The sequence below is a fragment of the Alternaria infectoria genome, assembly GCF_024043175.1.
Source record: "Alternaria infectoria strain BMP 0036 chromosome Unknown scaffold_4, whole genome shotgun sequence".
Lineage (NCBI taxonomy): Eukaryota > Fungi > Ascomycota > Dothideomycetes > Pleosporales > Pleosporaceae > Alternaria > Alternaria infectoria.
In genome coordinates this window covers 2089904-2096685 of record NW_026250693.1, presented here as the reverse complement: position 1 = coordinate 2096685, position 6782 = coordinate 2089904, and positions in this window count along the sequence as shown.

The following is a 6782-nucleotide window of genomic DNA, read 5'->3' as shown; positions in this document are numbered from 1 at the left end:
CCCTAACCCTAACCCTAACCCTAACCCTAACCCTAACCCTAACCCTAACCCTAACCCTAACCCTAACCCTAAACCCTAAACCGAGTATAAAAGAAAGAAGTAGCTTCTTTAGCTAAAGATAATATTATTCTAAATCTTTATAAGTAGTATTTAAAATTACTCTACCTCTATAGTAGTCTAAAGTAAGTTCTTCTAAAGAATGTTCTCTCTCTTTTATAGTATACTAGTAACTATTACTTAAAAACTAGTTAATAAGATTAGCTAACTATATATATATAAAGTACTTCTATCTTTAGACTACTATAAGATAAAGATATTAGTAGTATTTAATATAATATACTTTAAATATACTAAAAGGCTTAGTATCTTACTAAAGAGGCTGTACGTACTATTAACTAGGTACTACTTTCTTATCTAGATAAAATTCTCTCTATCTTACTTAGTCTACTACTAGTAATTAGCTATAGAAAGTAGAATTTTAATAGCTAATACGCGTATATAGTATACTACTTCTACTAGTATATAAAAGTAATTATAAGTCTTTTATAAGTAGTTAGTAGTCTTATTAATATCTATAATAGTAAGAAAGTAAATTAATCTACTACTAAAAAGCTTATCTCTAGTAATATAAAATATAAACTTTTAAAATAAGCGTAGAAGATAAGTAATTTAAAAAGCTAGACTATCTAAGTATATAGTACTAATAAAGTCTCTAGTAAGTTACTTTTAGTAGCTAGTCTAGAGAAATAGCTACTTTATATTATATATTTTATTTTTATAGTATAGTAAGAAGCTAGTCTAACTATTAGTGTCTAAATCTAGTTTACTTTCTACACTAAGCTAAGTTTAAAATAAATTACTTCTACTACTATTAGCGTCTATCTCTTAGGCGTTATAGATATATAGTAGATAGTAGATAAAGTATTTTATATATCTAGTATACTACTTCTAGCTTTCTAGGTTTTATAAGCGTACTATTAGGCGTAGATTAATTTACTTAGTATTAGAGCTTTATAACTAGCGTCTACTTTTAAGCCTAAAAGTAGAAAGTCTACTAACTATCTATTTAATTATTTTTTTAATAATAGTAGCTATCTAAGTAAGTAGTGTATTATTTTTATTAGATATATAGCTTACTTAGTAAAGGTAAAGAAGATTATACTTAGTAAAATAAATTAGCTAGCAATTTCTCTTAAACTAGCTAGTATAGTTAGTTTTTATAACTATAGTATTAGCTATAGTAAGTAACTCTATATACTTTACTTATAAACTTTAAATTTCTTATAATATAAGTAAAATTTTACTAAAGAAAGTACTACTTTTATCTTTAGTAATAGACTATACTTTAAAGTATTTCTAAAAGCTACTAGTATAGAAGAATATCTACGCTTAAATATAAGCCTAAGGCTTTTAGTTTTAGAAGCTTATTCTTTAGTTATAGATCTTATTATAATAGTACTAAATCTTATTATAGTTTTTAGTAATAAATATATAGCTTATATAGATGTAAGAGTAGACTAGAATTAGAGCGCCTAGAAGTAGTATTAGTAGTTAATTTAGTAGTAGAAGAGTAATATCTCTTAGACTAGTAAGTAGAAAAGTACTAATCTAATAGTATTTATCTAGCGCTTACTACTCTTTCTTCTTAACTTAGTAAAATTTCTTAAGATATTTAGTCTAACTATAGATAGTGCTATAGTCTTTATAGATAAGAACTTAGTATACTAGTAGATAGCTTAAGTAGTTACTTAGATTTTAAATTTTAGGTGCTAAGTTTTAGAGCTAGTAAGTAGGTAGAGCTATTATAGATATTATAGATAGAGTATTAGCTTAAAGACTAGTAAAAGTACTAGTTATAAAGTAGCTAAGAAGTAAAGTCTTTAGCTATATAATTACTTCTATAATATTTATACTATAGGCTATACTTTATAAATTTAATAGCGCTTTTTATTTATTAAAGAGTAGAAGCTATAACTTTATAGTAATAAAAGAGATAAGATTAATATAAAAGATAGTATTATAAGCCTAAAATATAAAGAAAGCTAATTACTAATTAATTTATCTAACTTAGATAGGCTAGTAGAGCGTAGATAAATAGCTTTATAAATAATATTATTAGCTCTATATACTATTTTATCTAAGAAGTTAACCTACTTCTAATACCTTTTACTTTCTTTATATACGCTCTATACCTTATTATAGTATAATTTAACTTTACTCTTAGCCTTAGTTATCTCTTACTTATAGTATATAGCTAATCTTTTAAGATATTTCTTCTCTTTATAGATAGCTATAATCTTTTTAGTATAGTAGTAAATAAGCTATATAAGAGATCTAACGTAGATAGTACTTTTTTTAAATTTATAGAATAGCTACTTAGCTATTTATATAAGATTACTATAGTATATAGTAATAGTGCTAGTATAGAAGAATATAGTAGAAAGTAAAGTACTCTAGTATTTATAAAAGCTAGTAGTACTCTATTATTTAGAAAAGCTAGTAGTACTTTAGTATTTAAAAAAGCTAGTAGTACTTTAGTTTTTAGAAGAGCTAGTAGTTATTACACTACTACTAGACTTAAAGAAATTATCTAGTTTTAGCTTCTTATAAAATTATAAAAGTAGTAGAAAGATAAATTAGAGTAGTAGTAGAGCTTACGTTTATAGTAGAAATACGTTAATTTTAAAGTAAGTGCGTTTAGTTAATATAGTTCTAGTAGAAAAGAAAGTGTAAGTAAGTAGATATAGAGATAGTATACTATAGTAAGATAAAATAAAGTACTTAAGATATAATTTAGTAAGAAGGTAGATAGAAAGATAAAGATAATAAGTAGTAAGATATAATAAGAGAAGGTAGAGCTAGCACGCTCTAGAGCTAGAGAAATAATATTCTAGACTAGCTAGCTACTAACACTAAGTATAATAGAGTATATATAGCTATAAAGGCACTAAATTTAACTTTAGAAGCGCCTATTTTAAGTACTTAATTTAGTAACTAATTCTAACTTTAGGTACTTAATTTTAGCTTTACTTTAAGCCTAAAATCTAGCTATAGATACTAAAATTTAGCTATAGATATTAAATTTTAGCTATAGATACTAAATTTAGATATAAAAATAAGCTATAAAGGCGCCTATTTTAAGTGCTTAATTTAGTAACTAATTCTAACTATAAATACTTAATTTTAGCTTTACTTTAAGTCTAAAATCTAGCTATAGGCGCTAAAATTTAGCTATAAGTATTAAATTTTAGCTATAAACACTAAATTTAGATATAAGAATAAGCTATAGAAGCACCTATTTTAAGTACTTAATTTAGTAACTAATTCTAACTATAGATATTTAATTTTAGTCTTACTTTAAGTCTAAAATTTAGCTATAGATAATAAAATTAGCTATAAAAGCGCTCTTTTTTAGCTATAGAGGCGCTAAATTCTAGCTATAAAGACGCCTATTTTAAGTGCTTAATTTAGTAACTAATTCTAACTATAGATATCTAATTTTAGCTTTACTTTAAGTCTAAAATTTAGCTATAAGTATTAAAATTTAGCTATAAGCGCTAAATTCTAGCTATATATAGGCTATACTAGTAGTAAGTATAGTAATTACGTAAAGAACTTTAAAATTTAGCTTTAAACTTCTTTACTCTATAACTTTATAATATAAGTAGCTATTAATAAGCTAAGTAAAGTATTAAATTTATATAGTTATTCTATATAAAATAGCCTACTTAGATTTTATTTAAACTCTTAGATAGTAGAGTTTAAAAGCCTTAGAGCTACTACTTTAGAGCTACCTTCTATTTCTTATTAGTACTTATTACCTTTACTAAAAATTACTTAGGCCTAGTAGCTTTAAAATATTCTCTTAGATAGATTATACTTATTAGTGTAAAGCTTATTAACTAAAGTATTCTATATAATTACTACTAGCTCTAGAGTAGTTAAAATACTTATCTAGATAGAAGTAGCTATTTTAGTATTAGAGTTAACGTTAGCTTAAATTTCTCTACTTAGAGTATAGAATTTAAACTAAGTAAACTACTTAAGCTAATATACTAAGTTAGTAAGTATAAAAGCTTCTATAAAGATTATTATAGAGTTACTTATTATAAGTAATAGAGTAGTACTTCTATAGAAGTGTAAAGATTAGTAATAGAATTAGTATTACTATACTCTATTAAACGCTTTACGTCTTAAGTATATATATATAGAACTATATTATCTTCTTAAAGTGCTAGGCTTATAACTATTATATCTAGAAGTATAGAAATAAATAAAAGATAACTTATTATATTATAAGCTTACTTAGAAAGCTTTCTTAAGTAGTAAAGCTCTAGAGAGCTTATTTTAATCTATACTAGTATAATTACGTGCTGTACTCTTAAGAAGTATCTAGAGATATATTCTATAATAGTTAGCTTAAGCTATAAAGCTAGTACTAGAATATAAAGATATATAGACTAAATTTTATAGAATTTAATAGTAAAAGTTATAAATTTAATAAAGTTAGTCTACTTATTATATAATAGAGATAAAAGTACTTATATAAAAAAGTAGATAAAATAGTAGTTAGTTAGAAAGATAGTATATATAGACTTAGTATTCTTAATATACTATAAGATATTTATATAGCTTACTTAAAGTTATATATAAATTTTAATCTCTAATATTAGTATAACTCTAATAACTATATATAATAGTATATAAAGTAAAGTAAGTATTAAAAAAAAGAGTATATATATATATAATACTACTAACTCTAATTTTAAGATATATTTTAATAGTTAAGTACTAATAATTATAATTATAAAGAATAAAGAAACGTAGTAGATAGCTAATATAGACGCTAGTAATTTATTAATAAAAATAAAGAATTATACTCTAATTCTTTATATAATAAAGTTAGTACTATTTATATATTATATTTTAAAAGATAATTATTAAGAAAAGTAAATAAACTATTATATAAAATAGCTTTATAATAAAATATCTTTTTATTAGTAGAATATAAAATACTATATAAAATAATATATAAAATAGTATATAAGATAAGATATAAGATAGTATATAAGATAATATAAAAAATAATATATAAAATAGTATATAAGATAGTATATAAAATAGTTATATTTATAGATTATATAAGATTCTACTATAAAATAAAATTTCTAAATATATATAAACTTATAATAGTAAGTAGTAGATATAATATAAGTATACGCTATAGAAATAGTAATACTAAAACTAGTAATTAGTAAATAAAAGTACTAAGTATTATATAGTAAGTTTATTTATTATATAATAAATAGAAAAGTATTTATATAAAAGAATAAGTAAAAAGATAGCTAAATAAAAAAATAGTATATATAGACTTAGTATTCTTAATATACTATAAGATATTTATATAGCTTACTTAAAGTTATATATAAATTTTAATCTCTAATATTAGTATAACTTTAATAACTATATATAATAGTATATAAAGTATAGTAAGTATTAAAAAAGAGAGTATATATATATATAATACTACTAACTCTAATTTTAAGATATATTTTAATAGTTAAGTACTAATAATTATAATTATAAAGAATAAAGAAATATAGTAGTTAGCTAATATAAGCGCTAGTAATCTATTAGTAAAAGTAAAGAATCTAACTCTATATCTTAGTGTAATAAAGTTAGATAACCTCTATTTACGCGATAGCAAGACAGCAGTTATTATTATTCTGAACCAATTTTGAACAGACGTAGCACTGCGCCGAAGCAGCCTCGCGCGTTGTCCTGCGCCAAACCACTCGCTTCCATGTCCGAGTGTACCAGCTCCTGCTCTTTCTTCAGCTCCAAGTCGTTCGCGCGTCGTACTCTCTCCTTCATGTCTGCGCGATGCATGTCGCCGAAACCCATCTTTGCTTCTTTGCGGTCCGAATTCCACTGCGACAAGCTTTCGCGCGTCGGTATCGCGCGCTGGCCGAATCCAGGTGTACTTCGGTGTAGGGCCATTGTCATGTTGGGGTGACAGGCCATCGTTGGTGGCGGAACGTACTGCGGCGGAGGCCCGTGATATATACCTGGCTGCGCATGACGATGAATGGATGAGCGGTGCGTATGCTGGGACAGAGCGTCTTCAATTGGTGGAGGGCTGGGGCGCGAGGACCATGTACACTGCTGGCCGCACGACCCCGATTGCGCAGCTGTGAGTGCAGTAAGCGACTCCGAACGCGTTCTTCGCATTTCGCCTTGGTGATGCTGATGAGCGGAGCGAGATATGCTGCGTCTCCGGTTCTGTCGTGACGGGTCAACATGAGCAATGCGCTGGGTAGGCAACGATGCCGAAGTTGCAGTCAGTTCCACCTGCATCGGGCCTGCTGAATTCGGTCGCGGGCGGTTCCCGTGGGCCGGGGTGGTCATTTGTCGATATCTCAGCCTCGATGGCAAGGGAACGGGGATCAGTGGAAGTTCAGGTGTGTTGAACCCTTTATCGAACGAGTCAGAGTTCGTTCCTTTTGTGGCGCGATTGAAGGATCCAGCACTTGTGTACATATCGCTAGCCTCGAGACTATGCGACCAGGGACATGACTGGCTATTCATGGTTCCAACGCTGGATCGGCGGTCAAGAGTGCCGCTTGACGACGAGGAAGATGAGAAACCGCTCATTGAATAGCCGTTGGTGAGTAACTGAGGATGACTGGAATATGATCGAAGATTGGGCCGTGAGGCAGATCGCACTGATCTTGTCTCCATCCTGGGATAACTTCCATCTTGCGGCATGTGTTGCAGGGATT